Source organism: Zalophus californianus, chromosome 11 (genome assembly GCF_009762305.2).
Source record: "Zalophus californianus isolate mZalCal1 chromosome 11, mZalCal1.pri.v2, whole genome shotgun sequence".
Classification (NCBI taxonomy): Eukaryota; Metazoa; Chordata; class Mammalia; order Carnivora; family Otariidae; genus Zalophus; species Zalophus californianus.
This window is the reverse complement of record NC_045605.1, coordinates 96,674,945-96,702,670: the sequence shown is the minus strand read 5'-3', so window position 1 is coordinate 96,702,670 and position 27,726 is coordinate 96,674,945.

Sequence of the window (27,726 nt, the reverse complement as noted above, 5' to 3'; positions counted from 1 at the left end):
ACTCATAGAAAAAAGACAAAATAAAATACACTAAAATGTCTGTAATGATTATTTCGAACTGGTGGGATTATGGACGACTTTAATTTTCTTCTTTATAATTTTCTATATTTTCCAAAGTTTCTACCATAAATAACTGTTATAATTAGGTAAGAAAATTTACTTTTAAATAATGCTTAGAATAAGTTTATGGTAACTGAAAAAAAGAGCATCATATCAAATTGTACATAAAACATAATCTCAGTACAAACACAAACGAGAATGTAAGGAAATACAACAAACCATTCGTACTGATTGCCCTGAGGTCATAGCACCCTAGGGGATTTTTGTTGATTTAGCTTCCTGATTTTCCAACTATAGTGGAAGAAGAGTGTATACATACACATGCACGTGCGCACGCACACACACACACACACACACACAGCACTAAGAAACTCTCCATTGCCTGCAGGATTTAATCCACATAATTTAGCGTGGGCTACATGCCACAGGGACCCTGGATGACATTAAAAAAAAATTGAGCTATAATTTGCATACCATAAAATTTCAACTTTTAATTTGTACAACCCAGTGGTTTTTAGTATATTCACAAAGTTGTGCAACCATCACCACTATCTAATTCCAGAACATTTTTATCAATTCCAAAAGAAACTGTACCAGTTAGCAGTCACTCCCCATTTTCCCCTTTCCCCAGCCTCTGTAAATCACTAATATACTTTCAGTTTCTATTAATTTGCCTATCCCAGACATTTCATACAAATAAAAGCATACAATATGTGGTCTTTTGCATCTGGTTATTTTATTTAGCATAATGCTTCAAAGTTCACCCATGTAGTACCATGTTTCAGCACTTCATTCCTTTTAATTGCCAAATAATATTCCATTGTATGGATATACCACATTTTGTTTATTCATTCATCAATTGATGGGCATTTGAGTTGTTTTCACTTTTTGGCTGTGTGATTCATGATGCTGTGAACATTCATGTACAAGTTTTTGTGTGGACATATGTTTTCAATTCTCTTGGGTATATATATATATATATATATATTTATATGAGTGCAGTTGCTGGGTCATACTGTAACTCTATGTTTAACTTTTGAGGGACTGTTTTCCAAAGCAGCTACCCTATTTTACATTCCTACCAGCAATGTATGAGGGTTTCAACTTCTCCACATCCCCCCGACACTTGTTAATGTCTGCCTTTGTCATTAGAGCCCTTTTAGTGGTTATAATGTGGCATCTCATGGTTTTGATTTGAATTCCCACAATGAGTAATGATGGGACGATTTTCATGCACTTATTGGCCATTTGTGTATCTTCTGCGGAGAAGATCTTCTGCCCATTTTAAAATTGGGTTATTTGTCTTCTCGTTGTTGAGGTGTAAGTGTTCTTTGTATAGTCTGGACACTAGTCCCTTATCAGATAAATAATTTGTGAATATTTTCTCCCATTCTGTGGGTTGTCTTTTTACTTCGATGGTCTCCTTTAAAACACAGAAGTTTAAATTTGATGAAGTTCAGTTTATCTATTTTTTCCTTTTTGCTTTTGGTGTCATAGCTAATAAACCATTACCTAATCCAAGATCATGAAGATTTGCACCTAGGTTTACTTCTAAGAGTTTTGTAGTTTTAATGCTTATACTTAGGTCTTTGATCCATTTGGAATTACTTTTTGTATGTGGTATGAGGTGGGAGTCTAACTTCATTCATTTCCACATGGATGTCCAGTTGTCCCTGTACCATTTGTTTAAAAGACTATTCTTTCCCCATTGTATTATTTAATATGCTGGTTGCAAACCAACTGGCCATAAATATAAGGGACAGATGACATTTTAGCTTAATTGCTAGTCTTCATCAGACTTCTCAATTTGCTAAGCTTGTCCTATCCTTGATACCTTTGGACAGGTTGGTCCTTCACCTACCTTCCGCTTGTCTTGATAGCTGACTGTCTTCATTCTCCAGGTATTATCTGTACCCACAGCCTTTCCATCTCCCCCACCCCGGAAGTCAGATTCAGTGTCCTTGGAGCATTTTGCACATACCTCTATCATTGCTCTATTCACATCACATTAAAGTTATTTATTCCTGAATTCATCCAGATAGCCTTAGAGATCTCTGATAGCTGCAGCCATGGCTTACTCCTCTTTGAAACATGCAGCACAGCACCTGGCACTTAACAAGTATTTCATAAATGTTAGTAGAGTGACCATTGACTGAAATTTCTGAAAATAAGCACTATGCTGAGAACTTTAATGGGAAAAGAAAGGAGCAAATTGTTGGATCAATGCCTCTCACCCTCTCTCTTTCTCCAATTCCGGAGAATGGTATTTGTTCATTCATTTGTTCAAGAAGTTTTTATTAAGTACCTATTATCTGCTAGGCATTGAGCTAGAGGCCTGTAGGTCATATGGTGAACACAAGCAGACATGGTCCCTACCCTTAATGGTGCATACAGTGTCGTGAGTAAAATCAACATTAATAAAATAATCATATAAACATGAAAAATATGAGTGCCTGTCATCAGACCACCACTATGCTCTTTACTTACCTCCCCCTGCTCATGTGTTCACTGATAGTTTGACTACCTGGCTCACTGACTTTCTCTGTATCTCCACTCCTGCCATCGTCCATGGGAACTGTGAGACCCATGTAGACCACCCTCTGTCACCCTGCCTCTGGTCTCTTGACACCTCAATACCATGGTCCCCTGCTCCTCTCCACCTCAGCCATAGTCACACACAGACCTTGCTGTAACTACAGCACCTCTGAAGTTTCCATTCTAACCATCACCAGATATCCTCCCAACTCAGTGATCCTAGGACTACCATTCCAACAATTCTCTGACCCTTTTGAGGTCTTCAGTCCACTGACTCTCTCCCGTATTTTCCCGTCTTTCACCACCTCTCACCTAGGCCTTCCTTTCCTCCTCACCCAACCTAGACTCTATGGCCTGGTATTGTGATTGCTCCATAACTCCCATGCTCACTGTTGAACCCTGGTTAATCTCAACGGAGCACCTCCTTTGCACCTGCATCTGGGCACAGGAGCACGGCTGGAGAACACAATGGCACAGACAGGGCTTGTTTTACTTTAAGTCCTCAAATGACTGGACTGCCTCAGCCATGCCCAGCGGTCCCGCAACAGTCCCCAGTCAGTCTGCCACTCTCCAAGATGCCTATTGGTACCTTCTCCTCTTTTCTCCAGCCCCAGTGCCCTTCTGCCCGGTTCTCAGCTGATAATTTCATCTTCCCATTCACTGAGAAAACAGAGGCCATCAGAATGCTCATTATCCACCACTAAACTGACCAGCCCCCAGCCCTCCAGCATCAATATGTATGTGCTCTGCCCTCCCCCCGTCGCAGATTACAAATCGTCCCTGTGCCTGTGTAGCGCCAAGCTCTCCACCGGGGCCCTGGATCCCATTCTTCCTCACTTACTGGAGGACTGACTGCAGTGATCTCTCTCTCATGAATCACCATTGTCACCCTCCCTACTGGAACATTCCTTTTGGCACACAACTATGCTGTAATGCTTCCCATCTTAAAACAAAGTAAAAACTAAAACAGAGACACCCTCCATAATGCTCATGAGCTCCCCTGGTGGGAGCCCTATTTATCTACTCCTGGTTGTAGCAAAATTCCTCAAAAGACTTGTCTACATGTCCTCCAACCTCATGTAGGTTTGCTCTCTCAACTCTAGGCACATTGGTCTTCTTCTTTTTTTTTTTTTTAATTGTATTTATTTATTTGACAGAGAGACACAACGAGAGAGGGAACACAAGCAGGGGGAGTGGGAGAGGGAGAAGCAGGCTTCCCGCGGAGCAGGGAGCCCGATGTGGGGCTCGATCCCAGGACTCCAGGATCATGACCTGAGCCGAAGGCAGTCGCTTAACCGACTGAGCCACCCAGGCGCCCCAGCACATTGGTCTTCTGTTCTTCGGACTTATACTAAGTTCATACCCACCCCAGGACATTTATCCTTGCTATTTCTTTTGTCTGAAGTCGTCTTTCCATACACCTCTTCATGGTTTGCTTCCTCATTTCATTGAGGCCTCAGTTTAGGTATCATCTGCTCAGAAAGGCTTTCTCTGCTGCCCTTAATCTGAAATGATTACCCGTGCTCCTGCCACCACACTAATCCTTACCCAGCTTTTTTCCCTCATAGCACTTACCACTGCCTGATGTTCTCGTATACATGTATGTGCTCATTTGCTTATTGCCTCTTCTTCTGTTAGAGTGGAAGCTCCCTGAGGACTTCTTTTGTTCACCATTATATTTCTCACCTGCAGAATACTGTCTGGCACGTAGTAGACACTCAGTAACTATGAATTAATAAATAGTTGGATGGCTGAACATGATTCTCTGAGGATATAGAAGGGAAGGATTTACCCAGTCAGGAAAGGTGGAGAAAGCTTCCTTGAGGAAGTGTGATATTAGGACAAAAGGAGGGAGTTAAACAAGTGAGCTAGGGAGGGACAAGTATTCCAGACAAAAGGAGTATGCAAAGGTCCTGAGGTTGGAAGGAGGGTAGCAAATTCAAGCTGAGAGAAGGCCTGCACGTGCCCCAGGGAATGAGAGGGAGCTGGTGCAAGGTGGGCAGGAGTCCATTCCTCCTATAAAGAATTCCTCCCTGCCATTCCTCCTATAAAGAATGCCACGAAGGGTCTGGAGGCTGGGGGTTTGCTCTGGCTTCTATCCAGCAGTGGGAGGCCTTGGAGGAAAGGCGCAGTGTGATTAGATTTGCATTGAAAAGCTCCCCCTGATCCACTTATTATTGCTAATAACGATGATATGATGATGATGATAAATGCTTGCATCTGGATAGTGAAAGGTCTTTTCAAAGTGTTTTCACACTCTCCACCCCAGCCTCAGCCTCTTGAATCCATCAGCAAAAGCTATTGGACCTGAGGATACAGCGTTCTCCTGTTACAGGGATCAGGTTTTCTGAATCCCAAATCAGGGCACATGGTCTAAGAAAGGACATTCCCCCCATGCCTTTTTTTCTAAGTATATAAAAGCTATACATTCCAATCACATTTAATTACACATTTAACAAACCACCTCAATTTTAAAAAAATGCTCAGATATTGAGACTGTTCCAGGAAGTTAGGGAGAAATTATTATTGTAAGTAGTCCCCCATCCTCACCAAGATACAGTCACACTTTTAGGGCGATATGGATCCTAACATTGTTGGGCCGCAAAGTCGATATATTATGACAATGATTTAAAAGTCAACCAAAGTTCTTCTCCCTCCTCCCTTCGGTAAAAGGGCAGTTGCTCCTGGGAGTCTGGAGGTCTTACTCTGATTTTGGGGGGTGGGCAGGAAGGCAGAGAGAAGGCTGAGGTCTTGACCTTTTGGGAGCCAGGGGCTCGGGAGGGCGGTCATGAGCACAATGTGCCTTCAGGGAGATAGCCAGGCTAACGTACACTGTTGTTACTGTTGTGTACTTTGAGTGATGGTGAACCTGCTGAGTTTATGAATGGGAGATACGAGCCCAGGGAAGGCAGGAGAGGATGGTGGGTAGGACCCGGGGCAGACCAGGGTGTACAAAGATTCTCTGTTTAATAGGTTCTAGAAATAAATGTGCTTATACATACACAAATACACAGGAGGATACTAAAATCAAGTCTTCCCCTGAGTCTGGCTGGGAGGTGGGCAAGGGACTTAGTGTGACCTTGCAAATGGATTGGTGGGCCTCAAGAAATCTTTCTAGAAGTTTCCTGGAGGAAAGCAAGAGGAAAGGGTGACTTTCTGGGCGATGACTGTGGAGAATGGTCATAAAGGAGAGGCGGAGTGAGCTCTAGGGACCAGGGAATTTATGGCAATCAGCCGTCAGAATTGGAACGTCCATGAGTCACGTTCTTTCCTTTTGCTATTAGTAATTGGCATCATTTGGCTGGGAAATAAAAGGCCAAGACATGATTTTATAACTGCTTTCAAGTAGGGAGAAGGTTTTCCTTTGGAAGACGGTCATGAGCTGTTTTGAGCCCTTAGAGTGGGAAAACAGCTCATTCCCATGCTGGTATGGATTTCCAGAGATTTCAGCTTAAGTATAAGAACTGCCAGACCCTGGGGCTGGCTCTTGATAGACTCAAGAAGGCCCCAGCATGTCCTGAGGTTTCAGCCTGAGGCTTTGGAGTTGGGAGCCCCATGGGAGGTCTGTTGTCCAGCTCCCCAAAACCTCCTCTTCCAGGTGTGGGGGCAGTGGTGGGTGGGCGACCCCCGCACCTGCCCACAGCCCTCTGCACTCTGGAAGGATCCTGAGATGGTGAACTAACCACATTCCGGGAAGGCCAGTCTCCTCTTCACTTGGGGCAAAGTGGTTGAGTTCACTGTCTGAATTATGAATGCAAAAGGGCCATGTCCTTTCCAGTGCCATCTGATGTGAGAAGTATGACAGAAGGGAGTCAAAGTGGGAAGAGACAGTAGTCTTCACTGATTATTCTTAACATATTTTACAAAAACATGTGACCATGTAAACTCATTGCTGGGCCCCTCTGAGGGCATTGTAAGAGGCTGATGCAAGTGTGTGTGTGTGTGTGTGTGTATTGTGTGTGTGTGTATTGTGTGTGTGGGGGGTAAATTCCCAAAGTTGCATTAGCTTCAGGGTAGATCTGCCTTTGATGCCCATCGCTGTGCATTCATGACTTTATTTAATCTTTACAATATTCCTATGAGATAAATGCTGTTCTTTCTCCATTTTCCAGGAGACTGAGACTTGGGGAACCAGGAACTTGTCATACAACTAGGATGTGATAAGGCAGGGATTTGAGGATTTGAGGATAAGGCAGGGATCCTGAGGATCCAGTTCAGGAACTAGCATTTCTAACCAGTACTCCCCACTGCCTTCTCTTGCCCTTCAGGAGTGTATATTCCTCGAGAAACCAAGCACATTTAAGTAGTCTCCAACTTTCCTTCCAGTGTCTGCTCAACTGTTACCTCATCAAAAAGAGAGGGTTAATCAGGTGAGGTAGGGAGGGACGAGTATTCCAGATGAGGGGAGTGTGCAAAGGTCCTGGGGCTGTAAGGAGTGTGGCGACTTGGGGAAGCTGAAAGAAAGCCTGCCGGGGGCACAGGGAATGAGAGGGAGCTGGTACGAGGTAGGCAGGAGCCAGGCCCGGCCATTCCTCTTACAAAGTAATGGTCACCCACCCCCTCCCTATTCTCATTTCCTGCACTGCATTTTTGATCAACTGTCTATGCTTATTTTCTGTCCCCTGACTCCTTGCTCGAATGTGCTTTTCATGAGGGCAGGGACCTCATCTGTTTTATTCATTGCTATATGCCCGGTGCCTAGGATGCTGTCCGGCAATGCAGAAGGGCATTTGATATATATTTATGGAATTAACCAATTACAGAATTAAACAGTACCAGCCTGTTTTTGATAAATGCCTGGAGCATGTTACAGCCTACAGGTGATATAGTGGTTGCAAGACCGAAAACATTTCAAACCAGATTATCAGACAGGGTTTCCAAAAGGAGGTTGGCCCGTGAAGGATGGCTAAGCTAATATATATATTTAGGAGGCAATGGCGGGGGAAGGGATAGGATTGGGTAGCCGTCCAGCAAGCTGCTTGGCATGCCTCCCAGCCTCTGCCAGGCTCCTTGGATGTGGGACTCTGTGCTATATTCACACATCATCTAAGTGGGTTGTGAAACACTGGCACTAGCTACCAAGGGATGCTATGGTTTCTCCTTCCTTGGAGATCTTTAAAAATAGGAATAAGCAATCAACTGTCCTAAATTCTTTAGGAAGGAAAGCACTGGCATGGTTGGCTCCTAAAGTGTATGAGGCAGTTTAACTTTTCCATCTGATACAAGCATCTCAGGAGCTTGTGAGGTTGGCACTATTATCCCCATTTTACAGATGAGGAAACGAAGGCTCAGGGAAGCTCATCTCTCTGACCGCAGAGCCTGTGTTCTTCCCGCTCCCCCGAGGCTCTGGTGCTTTCTCTCCTAGTTCGTCTTTTTAGGATGCTTGTGTTCTATATTAGATTAGCCCGTGGTGCTCCCCAAGGCTGGCGGTAACCAGTGGCCTTCTGATAATGGTGGTGGCAGACGTGAGTCCTGTCGCGTGACTGAATTCTACTGATGTTAGGGCAGGATTTCTTTGAGGCAGGAGGCTGGAGCAGACCTCCTTTTTAGTTATAAAGAGGTGGTGTGAGTACGGATTAGAGCACTCACTGAATGAACACCGGGTGCCCAATGTGGAGGGGTAAGTTACATCAGCCCAGTGATGTATTATTCCAGCCCCATGGGCAGATGGATATGGAAGTAAGTGTGTAAGAATTTTGTAGGGAAGAAGCAGGTGGCAGAGAAAGTGAAAGTCAGGACTTGGAAGGCACCTGACCCAAACCCTGTATGCACATCCTTTGAGGAGTGGCATGGGGGCTCTGACATCAGATAGCCTTGGGTCCACAATTCGCACTTAGCCATTTACTAGCTGGGCAGTCTGGGTGAGTCAGCTAACATTTCTCTGTCCATCAGCCTTCTTCGGTTGCATGCAATAGAAACCATCTGTGGCTGCCTTGAGCAGGGGAAGGTCACGGAATAGACAGAAAAGCCCCAGCCTCTGACCTCAGAAAGGGCTGATGGATGAACTCTTCAGAGTGGTGCTCAGGGCTTTTCCTTGTGGGTCTGAGGATTCCTCCATGTAGGCTGAGGAGGGCAGGAGAGGCCTGGGTACCACACCACCCCCTGGGCAGGAGGGCAGGATTCTTCGGTTGTTGGTTCCCTCATTATAGTACCCGATGTGGGAGGGGAGAGATCCCCCAAGCAGAATCAGGGCGGAAACATTACCTGCCCCGCAGAGCTTTGTTATAAGGATTTTGAGTTAATATATCTAAACTGGTTTGCACAAACAACTTCCAGGAAACGGTAGTTATTGCTGTAACAGAGCCAAATCTTGACTATGCCTTTTGCAGATGGTCTGTGGCAACTTTAATTTGTTTGTTTGTTAATGACAGCATGCAACTTTAGAAAAGAAAGAACATATCCCTGCGTAGCTAAACTAATATTGATATCCCACTTAACGCAATTAATAATGATTCTTTTAGATCACCTCATATGTCCCTATTGGGATTTCTTTGGTGACTGTTAAATCTAGCCCGATGACTGCCTCGTAGAGTCTCTCTCTGTAGGCTCAGGGAGGATAAGCTCATTGTAATATTCGCCTAAGCCAAACAGAATTGGAAAGGTACATCTGTTACAGGGAAAAAAAATCATGGACTGTATTTCAAGACTAAATAGAGTTGATCTGGGATTTCCCTCTGTTTTGGTGTATTCAGGTCACCACTCCCCCTCATTAGTACCGACTGTATTTAACACTGCCACAGTTAATGAAAGCTTTAGTAGTTAAACACGTACATGAAATCTCCTATTACTCCAGGGTACATGTCCAAGTCTTCCAGCGTGGTTCAACAAACATTTATTGAGTGCCTACTATATGCAAGAGATTTCTCCTTATAACCAGCCTCGTGGGGTTCTCGAGCCAAACTTGAGTTTTTTTTCCCCCCACTAAATTTTATACATCAGGACAGATTTGGCTGTCTAAAGTGGGAGAGAAGGAGCAGTTACACTACAGAATTACTTATCTATGAATTTTAAGATCTACTAAAAGGAACCCTCCTGGTTCCTTTGGGGACAAACATTTCATAATAGAAATGTTTAAAAATCAACCAAGATTTTTAAAAAAGGGTAGCCTGTTTGTTTCTTCTCGCCTAGTGACACTTTTCCTCCCAAAGACAAGGGCAAAGAGATTTGCAAAGGAGTGTCTTCTGCAAAATCCAGGAAACCACAGCCTTTGGGGCTTTATCGAAGCAGGGAATGACAGCAATTCTCAACCTGGAGTCTTCCCCAAAGACGGCTGTTTCCAGCTCCTTGAGTCAGAAATCACTGTCTCCAAGAGAGCAGAGAGAAACAGAGAAGTTGCAAGGCAGGGTTAAAAAGGTACAAAATATAGCGTTTTATAAGACGGGCTGCGAGCAGTGATGTGGGGAAATGGGTCCTCTTCGGCTCTGCTGCCAGGAGCGTAAATAGATACAACCTTCCTGGAGGGCGATTTGAAAATACTATCAAAAGCCCTAAAAATGATCGTGCTCTTGGAATTGATCCCAAGGAAATAGATAGGGCCATACTCAAAGATTTATCCATAGGAGTAGTTGTTGCAACATTGTTTACAATAGTGGAAAATTGGAAATAATCTAAATGTCCAACCATAGGGGACCGACTTAGGTTGGTTCAGTAACTTACAGGGCATCCTTCCGTGATGGACTATTATTCAGACATTAGAAATGATGTAAAACTGGCTCTCAGTCATGGTTCAGGGGGTCTCTGGAATTATATGCCAAATCATGTGTGTGTATGTGTATGTGGGCACATTTTAGGGGAAGGGAGGATTCTTATGGATTCTCAGATAGGTGCATGACCCAAGAGAGTAACACATCACCATTGTAGAAAACACTTAAAGCAGAAAGGTATTGGGGCACCTGGGTGGCTCAGTCAGTAAAGCATCTGCCTTTGGCTCAGGTCATGATCTTCGGGTCCTGGGATCAAGTCCCGAGCTGGGCTTCCCGCTCAGCAAGGAGTCTGCTTCTCTCTCTTTCTCCCTCTGCCCCTCCCCACTGCTCGTTCTCTCTCTCAAATAAATAAATAAATAAAATCTTTAAAAAAAAAAGCAGAAAGGTGTTGACAACATATTATATTAGAGAGCGAAGGGTAGGGCAAGAGCACATTTAATATAATCCTATTTTTGTAAAATATGTGTGTACACGTGTGTGAGTATGTGTGCATGTGTGTGCATGTGTGTGCAGGAAAAAGATGAAAAGGTTGTCCACTAAAATGATAATCACGGTTATCTCCAAATGGGAAAATTCTTTGTTGTATTTTCTAAAATTGTTACCATGAACATGTATTACTATTATATTAAAAACAATTTTTTTTAACAGGTGAGTATGGACCTTGCTTGCAACCTAGAACCACACTGCCTGGGTCCCAACTAACTGACAGCTGAGAGGGTCACCAGTGAGTTTCTTAACTTCTCTAGGCTTTAATTTCCTCATCTATAAGATGGGGATGATCATAGTTCATATTAAAAGCTGTAAAACGCCAGGGCCTGGCACAGGGTACGCGCTCAGTGAAGACTGGCTATTGTTAACAAAACAGAAGTGAGGTAGGTGTATGAGCTTTGGAGACACACAGACTTGGGTTTGAACCCAGGTTCGCAACTCCTTAGTGAGGGATTCCTTTGTGAAAGCCTCACTTTTTCCCATCTGTAAAATAGACACACTAATGCCTATCTTGCTGAGCTAATTTCAGCCCTAGAGAAATACATGTGCCTAATCCTGAGTATGGGCTCGGAAGATGATAGGAAATTTCTAACTAAAGTAGAATTGAATTCTTTGGGAATTGACAATCAATGTTTAGAGAACCAATCCTTTGGCTTTTCTTCATGCCTTAACATAAATCTCCTCTTAACCTCATGTCACAGGCTACGAGACTACAGTGAAGATGCTGGCCTAGCATGTGTCTTTGAAAAATGTAACATGCTTGGGGTGCCTGGGTGGCTCAGTTGTTAAGCATCTGCCTTCAGCTCAGGTCATGATCTCAGGGTCTTGGGATCGAGCCCCACATCGGGCTCTCCGCTTAGCGACGAGTCTGCTTCTTCCTCTCCCTCTGTGATCTCTCTCGCTCTTGCTCTTTTTCGAATAAATAAAATCTTAAAAAAAAAAGAAGAAGAATATAACATGCCTCCTGTCTGGCTAGTATTGCCATCATGATTACTAAGAAGTGTTACTCATGGAGTTATTACTATGTACCAGTCCTGGGATGAATCATTCTTTTTCTCTGTCCCTACTTCATTTATCCCCTCTTTCCAGAACGGAGCTGCTGGCCACAAAAAAATATTGCCTATAAAAGAGCAGAGTTGGGGCACCTGGGTGGCTCAGTTGGTTAAGCATCTGACTTTGGCTCAGGTCATGGTCTCCAGGTCCTGGGATCGAGCCCCGCATCGGGCTCCTTGCTCATCGGAGAGTCTGCTTCTCCTTCTGCAACGCCCCACTTATGCTCTCTCTCTCTCAAATAAATAAATAAAATCTTAAAAAAAAAAGAGGAAAGTTGACTAGAACTTAGCCATCCTCTACTTTCCCGTTTTTTGTGTGTCCTGAACCCTACCTCCACAAGTTACCTAATTAAGATATTACCTTGGGGAAGACCATCATCTCTTCTGCGATTTTAGAAGATTTCAGTGTTTGCTGAATATCTAGTGTGTGCCTGGCACTGTAGGGCATTATCGTCCTACGGCGTCTCGCGTAGGCGGCACGCAGATTCTTCTCTTGCCCTCATGCTCCACTCCATTGGTAATTCTGTTGGCTCTTCTTTGAAAACATAATCCAGAATCTAACCACATCTCCCCACTTCCAATGCCACCACTTTTGCCCAAGCCACCATGAACTCTTCCCTGGATTTTTAAAAATCTCTTTTAAAAAAATATTTTTTTAGAGTAGTTTTTGATTCACAGCGAAGTTGAATGGAGGGTTGAGAGGGTTTCCATATACCTCCTGCCCCTGCCTCCACAGCCTCCCCCATGGATCAACATCCCTCCCCAGAGTAGTATATTCCTTACAATTAATGAACTTACATTGACACATCATTGTCACCCCAAATCCACAGTTCACATTAGGGTTCACTCTTGGTAGTGTACATTCCATGGATCTTGACAAGTCTATAATGCCATGTTTCCCATTAGAGCATCATATAGAATAATTTTATAGCCCTAATAAAATCCTCTTTGCTCTGCCTACTCATCCTTCCTCCCACCAAATCCTGGAAACCATTGATCATTTTATTATCTCCACAGTTTTGCCTTTTCCAGAATCTCATATAGTTGGAATCATACGGTACATATAGCCTTTTTAAAGTGGCTTCTTTTACTTAGTGATATAAAGTTCCTCCATGTCTTTTCAGGGCTTGATAATTTTTTTGGTGCTAAATAATATTCCATTGTCTGGATGTATCACAGTTTATCCACTTACCTACTGAAGAACATCTTGTTTGCTTCCAAGTTTTGGTAATTATGAATAAAGCTGCTCTAAACAGGTTTTTGCATGGACATAAGTTTTTAATTCCTTTGGGTAAATAGCAAGGAGTGTGATTGCTGGATCATATGGTAAGTTAGCTTTTAAGAAACCACCAAACTGTCTTCCAAAGTGGCTGCACCATTTTGCATCCCTACCAGTAATAAATGAGGGTTCTTGCTGCTCCACATCATTGGCAGTGTTTGGTGTTGTCAGTATTCTGGATTTTGGCTATTTTAATAGATGTGCGGTGGTATTTCATTATTGTAATTTCCCTAATGGCATGTGATGTGGAGCATATTTTCATGTCTTGTTGCCATCTATATATCTTCTTTGGGGAGATGTCTGTAAAGATCTTTGGCCCAGTTTTAACCAGGCTGTTCATTTTCTTATTGTTGAGTTTTGGAAGCTCTTTGTATATTTTGGATAATAGTCTTTATCAGCTATGTGTTTTGCAAATATTTTCTTCCAGACTGTGGCTTCTCTTCTCATTCTCTTCACAGTGTCTTTCACAGAACAGAAATTTTTAATATTAATGAAGTCCAGCTTGTCAGCTCTTTATTTCATGGATTGTGCCTTTGGTGTTGTACCTAAAAAGTCATCTCCAAATCCAGGATTATCTAGAATTTCTCCTATGTTATCTTCTGGGTGTTTTATAGTTTTGTGTTTCATATTTAGGTCTATGCTCTATTTTTAAAATGTGCCTTCAGCCACTTTATGATCCATTTTGAGTTACTTTTTGCAAGGGGTGTAAGGTCTGTGTCTAGATGCAATTTTTTGGCATGTGGATGTCGAGTTGTTCCAGCACCATTTGTTGAAAAGACTATCTTTTTTCCATCGTATTGCCTTTTCTCATTTGCCAAAGATCAGTTGACTCTATTCATGCAGGTCTACCTCTTGACTCTCTGTTCTGTTCCTCCTATATGTACTTCATAGAAATCTTGTGCACATTTTTTTAAAAGATTTTATTTATTTATTTGAGAGAGAGAATGAAAGACAGAGAGCACAAGAGGGAAGAGGGTCAGAGGGAGAAGCAGACTCCCCGCTGAGCAGGGAGCCCGATGTGGGACTCGATCCCGGGACTCCAGGATCATGACCTGAGCCGGAGGCCATCGCTTAACCAACTGAGCCACCCAGGCGCCCTTGTGTACATTTTGTTAAGATTTATACCTAAGTATTTCATTTTTGAAAAGTGCTAAAATAAATAGTATTTTGTTTTATTTCAAATTTAATTTAATTTCAAATTCTACTTGTTCAAAGTGATTAATTTTGTATATTAAGATTGTATCCTGTAAACTTGCTGTAATTGATTATAAGTTCCGGGAGTTTTTGTTTCTGTTGAATACTTCAGATTCTCTACATAGGCAATCATGTCATATGCGAACAAAGAGAGTGTTATTTCTTCCTTCCCAATCAGTATGCTTTTATTTCCTTTTCTTGTCTTATTTTATTAGTTAAGACTTCCAGTATGGCGTTGAAAAGGAATGGTAAGAGGGGACATCCTTGCTTTGTTCCTGATCTTACTGGGAAATCTTCCAGTTTCTTACCATTAAGTATGGTATCAGCTGTAGGTTTTTTGAAGATGGGCAGAGCCCAACACGGGGCTCAATCCCACGACCCATGAAATCATGACCTGAGCCAAAACCAGGAGTCAGATGCTCAACCTACTGAGCCACTCAGGTGCCCCTAAACTCCTTTACTTTTGAAGGACAATTCACAGTGTACTGAATTCTATGTTGGTGTTTTTTGTTTTTTGTTTCTCTCAGCAATTTAAGTATTTCATTCTACTCTCCTCTTGCTTGCATGGTTCTGAGGAGAAGGTAGATGTATTTCTTACCTTTGCTTCTCTATAGGTAAGGTGTTTTTCGCCTCTGGCTTCTTTTAAGATTTTTTTCTTTATCTTGGATTTTCTGCATTTTGAATATAACATGCCTGGGTATAGTTTTTTTTTTTTTTAATTTTTGTTTTAGGGGGGAATTTATCCTGCTTGGTGTCTTCTGAGCTTCCTGGATCTGTGGTTTCATTTCTGCATTAATTTGAGGAAATTCTCAGCCATTATTGCTTCAAATATTTATTCTTGCTCTCTTGTTCCTTCCTCTCTTTTTTCTCCTTTTGCTGTTCCCATTATGTGTATGTTATATTTTTGGTAGTTGTCCCACAGTTCTTGGATACTCTGTCCTGTTTTTCCCCAGTCTCTCTTTTTTAATTTTTTTAATTTTTTTAATTTTTCAATCTCAGAAGTTTTCTGTGGAGATATCCTCAAGCTCAGTGATTCTTTCCTTAACTGTGTCCAGTCTACTGGTGGGCCCATTGAGGGCATTCTTCATTTCTGTTAGTGGTTTTTTTTTTTTTTTAATCTCTAGAACATTTCTTTTTTGATTCATTCTTAGAACTTTCATCTCCCTGCTTGCATTTTCCCATCTGTTCTTGCATGCTGTCTACTTCATCCACTAGAGCCCTTAGCATATTAATCATGGTTGTTTTAAATTCTAATCTGATAATTCCAGCATCCCTACCATCTTTTGTAGTTTGGTTCATGTTCTATCTGAGGCATGTTCTATCTCTTCAAGCTGTGTTTTTTGACTTTTAGTATGCCTTGTAATTTTTTCTTGGTGGCTGGACATAATGTACTAGGTAAAAGGAAATGTAGTATGTAGCTGTGGGAGGAGGGAAGTGTTCTATAGTTCTGCGATTAGTCTTTTGGCGAGCCTATACCTCTGGACTATGAATTTCACAAGTGCTTCTCAACCCCTCCCTGCCTTAAGTAGGACAGCATGGCTAGAGAGGGCTGGAGTTGAGTATTTCCCTTCCTCCGTATTGCCTTTGCCCACAACAGAGCAGCGCAAATTAGCCTTTAAATTTTAAATTATTTTTTCCATTGGATATTCTTTCCTGCTTTGTCAAATATTAGCTGACCATATAGTTGTGGGTTCATTTTTGGGTTCTCTATTCTGTTCCATTGATCTATGTGTCTGTTTTTGTGCCAGGACCATTCTGTCTTGATGACTACAGCTTTGTAATATAGCTTGAAATACAGAATTGTGATGCCTCCAGTTTTGCTTTTATTTTTCAGAGTTGCTTTGGCTATTTGGGGTCTTTTGTGGTTCCATACAAACTTTAGGATTGTTCTAGTTCTGTGAAAAGTGCTGTTGGTATTTTGATAGGGGATTGCATTAAATGTGTAGATTGCTTTGGGTAGCATAGACATTTTAACAGTGTTTGTTCTTCTAATTCATGAGCATGGAATGCTTTTCCATTTCTTTGTGTTCTTTTCAATTTCTTTCATGAGTATTCTGTAGTTTTTAGAGTACAGATCTTTTACCTCTTTAGTTAGGTTTATTCCTGGATATCTCATTGTTTTTGGTGCAATTGCAAATGGGATCGATTCCTTGATTTCTTTTTCTGCTGCTTCATTATTGGTGTATAGAAATACAACAGATTTCTGCACATTGATTTTATATCCTGAAACTTTGCTGAATTCATGTATGAGCTCTAACAATTTTTTGGTGGTCTTTCAGGTTTTCTACATAGAGTGATATGTCATCTGCAAATAGTGAAAGTTTGACTTCTTCCTTGCCAATTTGGATGCCTTTTATTTCTTTTAGTTGTCTGATTGCTGAGGCTAACACTTCCAGTACTATGTTAAATAGTAATAGTGAGAGTGGACATCCTTGTCTTGTTCCTAATCATAGGGGAAAGTCTCTCAGTTTTCCCCCATTGAGGATGATATTAGCTGTGGGTCTTTCATATATGGCCTTTATGATGTTGAGGTATGTTCCATCTCTCCCTACCTTGTTGAGGATTTTTATCAAGAAAGGATGCTGTATTTTGTCTAATGCTTTTTCTGTATCTATTGACAGGATCATATGGTTCTTATCCTTTCTTTTATTAATGTGGTGTATCACATTGATTGATTTGCAAATGCTGAACCACCTCTACAGCCCAGGAATAAATCCCACTTCATCATGGCGAATCATTCTTTTAAATGTACTGTTGAATTCGATTTGCTAGTATATTTTGAGAATTTTTGCATCCATATTCATCAGGGATATTGGCCTATTATTCTCCTTTTTAGTGGGGTCTTTGTCTGGTTTTGGAATCCAGGTAAGGATGGCCTCGTAGAGTGAGTTTGGAAGTTTTCCTTCCATTTTTATTTTTTGGAACAGTTTGAGGAGAATATTAACTCTTCTTTAAATGTCTGGTAGAATTCCCCTGGGAACCTATCTAGCCCTGGACTTTTGTTTGTTGGGAGATTTTTGATTACTGGTTCAATTTCTTTGCTGGTTATGGGTCTGTTAAAATTTTCTATTTCTTCCTCTTTCTATTTCTATTTAAGCTTTGGTAGTGTGTAGGTTTCTAGGAATTCGTCCATTTCTTCCAGGTTGCCCAGTTTGTTGGTATATAATTTTTCATAGTATTATTTTATGATTGTTTGTATTTCTGTGGTGTTGGTTGTGATCGCTCCTCTTCTGTAGAACAATTTGGAGGTTCCTCAAAAAGTTAAAAATATAACTACCCTAGGATCCAGCAATTGCACTACTAGGTATTTACCCAAAGGATACAAAAATATAGATTTGCAGGGGTACATGCACCCCAGTGTTTATAGCAGCATTATCAACAGTAACCAAACTATGGAGAGAGCACATGTGCATTGACTGATGAATGGATAAGGAAGATGTGATACACACAGACACACAGACACACACACACACACATACACACACAATGGAATATTATTCAACCATCAAAAAGAATGAAATCTTGCCTTCTGCAATGACATGGATGGAGTAAATTACACTAAGTGAAATAAGTTAGTCAGAGAAAGACAAATACCATATGATCACCCTCATGTGGAATTTAAGAAAGAAAACAGACGAACATATGGGAAGGGGAAAAGAAAAAAAAGGAGAGAGGGAAACAAGCCATAAGTAATTTTTTTTTAAAGATTTTATTTATTTTTCAACAGAGAGAGACAGCGAGAGAGGGAACACAAGCAGGGGGAGTGGGAGAGGGAGAAGCAGCCTTCCCGCTGAGCAGGGAGTCCAATGTGGGACTCGATCCCAGGACCCTGGGATCATGACCTGAGCTGAAGATAGATGCTTAACGACTGAGCCACCCAGGCTCCCAAGCCATAAGTAACTTTTAATGATAGAGAACAAACAAAAAGGGTTGATGGAGGGATGTGGGTGAGGGATGGGCTACTAAATGGGTGATGGGTATTAAGGAGGGCACTGATTGTGATGAGCACTGGGTATTGTATATAAGTGAATTCTACTTCAGAAACCAATATTGCATGGTATGTTAGCTGACAAAATTTAAATTAAAAAAATTTAAAAAATTTGAATTAGATTGTTACTCTCCTGCTCAGAACCTTCCAGTGGCTCCCCATCTCACTGAGAGTAAAAGCCAAAGTATCAGGCCCTATGTGTTGGCCCCATCTCCAATACTCTGTTCTGATGTCTGTCTTCTCTCCAACTACAAGCCCTCCTAAGGCCTTCCTGGCCACCTTGTGTTTCCTTGGACTTTCTAGGTGTGCTCTTATGACCGGGCCTTTGCACTTGCTATCCCCTTTGCCTGGAACAGTCTTCCCTCAGACATCCGCATAATCCAGTCCTTCCCTTCCTTCATTTATTGGTTCAAATGTTATTATCAGAGCCAGGCTTTCCCTGATCACTCAACAGATTATAATGGCTCTTCCACAGTCACCCCACTGGCCTCCTTTCTAGCTTTATTTTCTCCATAGCATTTATCACCATCTGATATACCATATATTTTACTTTGTTCTTATTGTTTATAGAATGTAAAGTCCATGAGGGCAGGGGTTTTTAATCTATATTGTTCACCATTGTATCACCAGTGCCTAAAATAATAACTGGCATTTAATAAGTCCTCACTAAATGTTCGTTGAATGGATTATTGTCATACTTGTAAAGATGAGGTAAGGGATGCGGCTAGAGTTCAAACTCAGGTCTTCATGACTCAAAGCTCGTGTTCTCAACGACTATGATACATTGCCACTCAATTCTGTATTGAATATTGAATATCTGATGCATTCTTCCAAATGGCTATTTCCTACACCCTGGCGGTTTTCTATTTCTTGGCTCTCACTGGAGTTGATTTTTCTGAGTTAGTAAGAACTCTCTATGAACTGCATCCTAATATTTCCTCAAGTTCATTGCATTGCAAAATAGGTTGAAATAAGACTGCCCACTGCATTACCTGCAGGGCTGTCTCTCCTTCATCTCACTTTAAGGCAGCCTGTCTGCCAGCTAAGGGCAAAGCGCACTGCTCCTGGCCAAACATAGTCTCAGGTTAAGTAGTTGATATGATGTGATCTGTGAAATAAATTATACAAACCCAGGCAGACCAATAACAGCCCCCCAAGTTTGCATGTTCAACAGCCTTCAAAGTGCCTTCAAGTGCATTATCTATTTTAACGCTTACAATGACCAGCTGGATAGATCACTGCTTATCTCATTGCTGAAGAAACAGAAGTCACAGCTGGTAGCAGTGTTGGACCTAGAACTTGGGTCTTCTGACCCCCAAAACCCAGTTTCTCCTGTAACTGAGTTTCCTTCAGCTGGTTTATCACCAGGTTTGTTTTATAGTTCTGTCAACTTTTGTGCATACACAGCACCTGGAATCCTGGTGGCTAGGTGAATTGTGTAAGTGGAGAGAGAATGGGGGTGTTTTGGACACGGGTAATTTTTGGCTCCATTACCCAATTTTTGACCCACTATTTTGCTTCCTTCTTTTGGTAACAAACCCAGTTTCAATTTTGGACAATTACTCATTTCCCATTGGTTGCAGTCTCAGTTGGGCTGTCAATCAAGGTGGCAAAGGAAAGGGTATTTTGCTCGAGCCAAACCAGTCAGATTCAAGGACTTGGGATCTTCACCAGAATGGCAGAAAGATAACATAAGGTTGTGCCAGAAGCAGAGTCCTAACAAGATGGTTGATGGGCTCCTAATCCAGGATGTCATGGCTGTCATTGTTCCCAACTCCACCAGCCTCATTCTCGGCTATCTCTTGATTCTGAGTTGGCCCCATCCTCCTAATACATACCCTTGCTTAAGTTAGCCAAGGTTTGTTTCTGTTGCTTGCAACCAAAGAATCCTGCCTGGAGTAGGGAGGAATTATGGGAAGGCTGGCCTCCTCCAGCAAGACTGGGACCTCCTTCTTCAAGATGAGCTGTGGATGAGTATACTGTGGTGCTCTTCTTGGTCAATGGATTAGTGAATGCCACCTTTTTTTTTTTTAAAGGATTTATTTATTTATTTTAGGGGAGAGGGACAGAAGGAGAGGGAGAGAGAGAATCCTCAAGGAGACTTTCCACTGAGCACAGAGCCTGACATGGGGCTCGGTCCCAGGACCCTGAGATCATGACCTGAGCTGAAATCAAGAATTGGCTGCTTAACCGACTGAGCCACCCAGGTCCCCAAGTGAGTGCCTTCTCACCTGGGACCTCACAGCCTGGTATGGTTGTGGACCTGGCAAGGCCCTCAAGCAAGTGAAAGGTCAGGTTGGGGAGGATGTGAGTGGAATGTGACTTTGGGGCATTCTCCAAAGACTTGGGTGGAGAGAGAGGAGGCTCAGGGTGTCTTACTGGAGCTGAAGGAGCCATCCAGACAGGAGAAATGAGACCTAAACTTGGAGAACAACTTTTGCTTTGCTGAGAAATTTTGTGATGGCTAGGGCTTCAGTGTCATGTTCTCAGGTCCTGATTTGCATATTTTAGGTAAATGGCAAAATTATGAGACAATTATCACAGAATGGAGAGTGGCATTGGTAGATTAAAGGAAGATTCACTGCTGCCACCAGCAACACACAGAGAACAGAGATATTCCTCTCAGCGCCGCCCCCCCCCCCACCCCGGCTGCTTCTCCACTTTTCGGCCCTCCACACCAGTTCCAATACCCACCACATGTCTTCTCTCCTGTGGACAAAATATGTTGGCTTTCCCTTTGCTCATTTTCATGGGTCAGATTTAAAGCACTAAATTCTCCCTTCCAGGGGCTCCTTGCTATTTGTTGGGACGTCAATGTATTCTGAGAGCCCACTACATGCCAGGCATGGCGGTCAGTGTTCTTACATAAAATATATTAACTTATTTAATTCTCACAGCAACTTTGTGAGATAAAATTATTATCCCTGTTGGGGCACCTGGCAGGCTCAGTCGGTAGAGCATGCAGCTCTTAATCTCAGGGTTGTGAGTTCGAGCCCCACGTTGGATATAGAGATTACTTAAATAAATAAACTTAAAAAAAAAGAAAAAATATTATCCCTGTTTTTAGATGAGGAAATAAGAGGTTAAAGAACTTGTCTAAGCTAGACCACATAACTAAAATGTAGCAGAGCCTGGCCTTAAACTCATTTGACCAATTTCAAGGCTCTTCAGGAGTCTAGAGCTTTAATTCTGCTGACACTAGCTACTTTCCAGCTCTGTGACTAGCTCTGCAAAAAAATATCTTAGGTCCTAGAATCATTTATTAGTAAAATAATGGTAGAGGTTGGAGATGGAGATTGGTTTTATATCCTGTGCCAAGTCTGGTTAATTGGTTCGTGGCTGTCTGGAGAGTGTGCTGAGAAAGATCCAGAAGCTATGCTCAGTTCATCAGGAAAGAGTTCTGTGATCACTTGGTGATGTTTGCCGTGGGTCTGGCAGAGAGGAGAGATGGTATTTAGGTCACTTGTTAGCCCTCCCTGGCCTAAGTGATCATGAGGAAATTTAGGCTGTTAAATGTTATGATTCCTTGATTCAAACATCCTGAACTTTAAATAAATAAGCCCATCCTGACTGTGTTCTTTCCTGTCTTCTTTCTGTCTTTCTTCTGCCTGTGTCTTCCCAGTTTTCTACAACTGTCCACAACCTATCATCATGGATTCATTGATCCAATTGCAAAAGCATCTCTTTCCCCCAGCCTAGGCAGCGTTAAGTGTATCTATTGCTATGTAACCAATCATGCCGAAGCTTAATGGCTTCAAACAGAAGTGATATATTTCTCACGATTCAGTGGCCCGACTGGGTAGCTCTGCCCCATGTGTTGTTAGCTATGTGCCTACATTCGGTTGAGAACTTGACAGGGCACCTTGGTTCTCCGCATGTGGCCTTGTGCATCTCTGTGTGATCTCTCTCCAGCAGGAAAGCCTGGACTTTCTTCCCACATGGCAGCTGCATTCCAAGAGGGAACATTCCAAGAGCACAAGCAGGCCCTGGTGTACAAGTGCTTAATAACCATCTGCTTGTGTCACATTTGCTAATGTCCAAGGCTCTGGATAAGTACAGAGTCAGTGTGGTATTACAGTGAAGGTATTACTGAAGGACTTAACTCCCAGGAGGCATGGTTCACTGGGGGCTGCCAGTGTAACAGTCTGTCATAATAAGCAATTTCAATATTCCCAGGAATTCTTGCCATGCATTTAAGTAATCACGAAGCACTTATTGATGTGTTAAGTGCTAAGTCCTAAGAGGTATAAGACAGAATCCTTGTCTTTATGGAGTTTGCCACTGGGTAGATAATATAGAACCTACTCTGAAGGAATGAAGCAATACAAGTTAGTGGGAGTGGATTCCAACATATAGTTGTATGTTCCAAAATTTTACTGTGGGTCTATTATTTGGAATATTTGGAACAAAATGGCTGGGCCACAAAAACCTATTTAACCCATAATACAGATAAATTGATGTAGGGCTTCTTTTTTTTTATGCATATTTTTTAAAGATTTTATTTATCTATTTGAGAGAGAGAGAATGAGAGATAGAGAGCATGAGAGGGAAGAGGGTCAGAGGGAGAAGCAGACTCCCTGCCAAGCAGGGAGCCCGATGCGGGACTCGATCCCGGGACTCCAGGATCATGACCTGAGCCGAAGGCAGTCGCTTAACCAACTGAGCCACCCAGGCGCCCTCGATGTAGGGCTTCTTAAACTTCACACATTTATGCACCAAGTTCATGATTTTTGCTATCAACACGTACATTGGAACTGTTACTCAATATTCTCCATTGATACAACTTACTTTTTTTAAGATCTAATTTTATTTTATTTTAAATATTTTATCTATTTATTTGAGAGAGAGGACACGAGTGGGGGCTGAGGGGGGAACAGAGGCAGAGGGAGAAGCAGGCTTCCCTGTTGAGCAGGGAGCCTGATGCGGGGCTCAATCCCAGGACACTGGGATTATGACCTGAGCTGAAGGCAGATGCTTAACTGACTGAGCCACCCAAGCGCCCCTTAAGGCCTAATTTTATTTTTAAATAAAATTTTATATCACTGCTATAAAAGCAAAACCAGTATTATTTGCCATAAATATAAGAATAATATAAATAAATGTTAATATAAATATAAGTAAATTCAACTAAAATGTAAAATAGTGATAACACCAAGTGCTTTTGAGGATGTGGAGAAACTAGACCAGTCATACATTGCTGGTGCAAATGTAAAATGGTAGAGCCACTCTGGAAGATAGTTTTCCAGTTCCTTTCAAAACTGAGAACTTACTGTATAACCCAGCAAGTATACTTGATGGCATGTATTGCAGGTGAAAGGAAGATTTTTTCATGCAGGAATTTGTATGTGAACATTCATAGCAGCTTTATTTGTAATAGCCAAAAAAACTGGAAACTACCCTAATGTCCTTCAGTAGGTGAATGGTCAAACCAATTGTGGTACATCCATATCATGGAATACTACTCAGTAGTAAAAAGGAATGAACTGATACATACAACTTGAATGAATCTGAAAAAAAATTATACTGAGTGAAAAAATCCAATCCCAAAGGGCTATATACTGTATGATTCCATCAATATAACATTTTTTTGAAAAGACAGATTTTTAGAAATGAAGAAAAGAGTTTAGGAATGGGGAAAAGAGCAAGTTTGTAGCTATAAAGGGGTAACAAAGGACTCTTAAGGTGATGGTACAGTTGAGTATCTTGGTTATGGTGGTGGTGGTTATGCAAGACTGCATAATGATAAAATTGCATAGAACTGCACACACACACACACACACACACAAACACACACACACACATGAGTGCATATAAAACTGATGAAATCTGAATAAGCTCTGTGGATTATACCAAAACCAATTTCTTGGTGTTGCTATGGTACTATTGTTATGTAAGATGTTAACATTGGTGAAGATTGCAAGTAGGGTGCATGGGACTTTCCTGTCCATTTCCTTGCAACCTCCTATGAATCTAAAATTATTTCAAAATGAAAAGTGAAATAAAAATTAATTCACAATAATTAAAAGATGTTTGTCAGTATACTACCTAAAATACCTAAAATCACTTCAAATATCACCAGTGGTACATGGATCCCACAGTGGAAGATTCTGAATGGGGGAAATAATAGAACTAACCGAGGTTTAAGGAATGAGGGCAGGACACTCCACAGTATTGGAGAGAGTAGTAACAATAAGCATTTATACAGGGCTTACTCTGTGTTGGGACCTATTCCAAACCCTTTCCAGAAACTAAGTCATTTAATTCTTATAATGACTCTGGGTAGAAGCGTTAGGTTCCATGGGAGACAGATATGAAGCCAAGATTTGCATGCAGGAAGTGGGAGTACTCTCAGGAACACCTGTGAAGGCTGATGGACACCCCTAAACAGAGCGGGTAGAACTGTTACAAAGAGGTCTCAGCAGATTCTGGCGCGGGGCGGGGAGAGGGCGTAGCACTGGGGCTAGGATGGCCCTGAAGAGTTGTCCCAATTCAAACCAGGGAGCTGAATTATTTTACCTCCCATTAGCAAGTCACTGGATGTGGGCTGCCTCTAGGGAGAGGACATAAATTTGAACAAAACAGCTTCCTTTGACAGAGGGCAATGCCTGGAGAGGAACTGAACTGTGAATTGTTAGCAACCAACACTGAAGGGTCCTATGTGCAGTACACCAGAGGATCCACTACAGTCCACCCCTTATGCTCAGATCCACTTGCTTAATATACTAAGTGTGCCTCTTCAGAAGCTTCTCCAGAAGTCCCTTTCTGGGGACACATAGACGAGGAAGGTAGTAGGACAAACAACTGCTCTGACTCTCTAGGCTACTGCTTAATATTCCTTGCTACCTCCTCTCCCTGCATTCCAGATTCCCCTCACTCTCAGTTAACATCTGCTGGTTTAGGCAGCTTGCTTGGCCTCAGGCTGTGGTTGCTGCATTTGTCCATTTACTGCTGACAGTGGACACGGAGTTTGAAGGGACACAGAGTGTGTCCCAGTGATCATCTGGGGTCAAATATCTTCTTTGCTCTCATTCTACAGCAGTCCCACCTCCTCTCAATGGTAAGTGTCAGTTGCTCCTTCCAGGAAGATGAACTTTTTCCTTGCCCACTGGTCTCTTGCCACAAGTTGGATTACTGCATCCCTGATAGAAGGAACCTTCTAGGGACCAAGACCTCTAGACTCCTTGAGCTGAGGTCACTGGGAGTAATGATAAGCAGAGCCACTCCTACTTCCACCCCTCAGTCCCCAGACCTATGTACTCTACCTAACTGGGACACAGGACCATATAATTGATGTAGGCTCTAGATTATGTCCTGGAGGATGGTATTCCATTTTCACAAGGCATTATTTCCAAGCTGGACCTCAGTTGTACTTTCAAAAGGCCATTCTATCGCCTTGTGAGGCCAGCAGCTTCTGAGTGGTGCAGTATGCCATGGACCAGTGGATCCTGTGATCATATATCCATAGCCATATCTCTTTCGTGGGCTCTTTGGTCTCATACATTATGTGAGATTCTGTTCCAGTGTATCCAACATTCTGTCTGTAGTCAGACAAATTCATGCATGGAATATGTGTTCATTCTAGTCTGCTACCCCAATCAGAATGGAAGGGTTACAATGTCATCAATTTCCCATCAAGTTCTGGTTGCTCTTCTGGAAGGATGGGGCCGTGTGAGGCACCCAGTATTGGTCTCTGTTGCTGGTACATTGATATTTGGCGGCAGCAGTAGCTAGAGCGGTCTTGCTGAGTGGGAGCTTATGCTGTTGGGCTCATGCACAGCTTCCATGCCTGCCATTGTGGCTACTCTGTTTGTGCCAGTATTGGGGTGGCTGGTGGTAGAGGCTAGCTGACATCAACAACCTGTAAAATTCAGCCTACTTGATTGATTGGTGTCCTTTGCATAGTGGATGACTTTTGATGGCTGTTAACATGGAGTAAGATTTTCACACTTCATGCACAGTCCCATAGGTTCATCTATCTACCTCTTTCCCAGATTACTTTGTCCCTAATCTTCCAATCTTTCTCCTTCCAGACCCTTGACCAACGAATCAAGCCAATCACACCTGCCTTTGAATCACTATATAGTCTAATCTCAGGCCATTTTTCTTTGTACACCATCTAAAGGGTTTCCCTTCACTGTTATCCTTCAGAATCCCCACCTTCCCCCACCCCTCACTGAGTGGGGCTGTATGCAGCCGTGGTCCATTTTCACTTTGCACCCACATACTGAGCTGACTCATCTGTGACCCACGCCCAACCTTTTCCTTTTGTCATCTGCTGGCCATAAATGATTCCGCATGTGGTCATTGGCGTGAACTGAGGGAGAGGTACATGGGAGTCTGAGCCACCTACTCATGCAGCTTACTTATGCCCTTATGCTCTGCCCAGGCTTGATCCTGGATATACTACCGCCATCCTATGATGGAGAGCTCTGAGCCCAAATGACTTTGTGACTTGGTGAGTCTGACAGACCCAGCTTGTGATGGAGAGTTCTGGCTTCCCAGTCACTTAATGTTTCATGATCAAGTGCTCTGTGTCTACCAGGGCTCAGTAGAACACAGGTTGCTGTTTTTTGAATGGGATATAGAGTCGTCTGTTCTAGATGGTATTGCCTTGATCCAGAATATTAGGGATCCGCTTTGTGACTCTTCTCAGGGTTTGCCATAAACTCCATACAGTGTCTTTTCCCATCATAGGTGCCTATGATGGGTCACTTGCACCTCAGCCTGCACCTGCTTAAGAGCCCTTTCTTGCTCTGGGCTCCACTGGAAGCTGACAGTCTTCTTTGTCAGTAAGTAAATGGGTTGCCACAATGTCTTCCGGCATGGGACGCGCTATCTCCAGAACCTGAAAAGGTCTGCCAGGTTGTGGTAGGCAGCCTCTAAGGTGGTCCCCAATGACCCCTGCCTCCTGGCACTCCCTCCCTCATGTATTCTCACCTTGAGTGTGGACTGGGCCTAGTGGTTTGCTGCTAATGCATAGAAAATGGCAGACGGGATGGGATGGCACATCCAAGATTAGGGCACAAAAAGGCTATGGCTTCTGTCTAAGACTCCCTGGTGCCCTCTCACTCTCTTTCTCTGTCTCCCTCCTTCCCTCCTGTCACTAGCTGCTATGTGGAGAGGACAAACAGGACACAGGGAGAGGTACAAAGACCTACCAGCAATTGCAGGGATGAGCTTGGGAAAGGCTCTCCTAAGGCCTGCGAAAGTCATGAGAATGAGCTTGGACAGATGCTCCAGTTTCAGCTAAACCTCGAGATGCCTAGAGTCCTGACCAGTCTTGCCTGCAGCCTCATGAGAATCTCAGGGTCCCATTCTTTCTAATCAGGCCCCCGACCTTGGCATAGCAGATCTGCTGGAGTTGAGAATTCAATCTTCTTTGGAGTCCTGTTCCTCCTATAATTAAGTGCCAGGCCCGATCCTTCA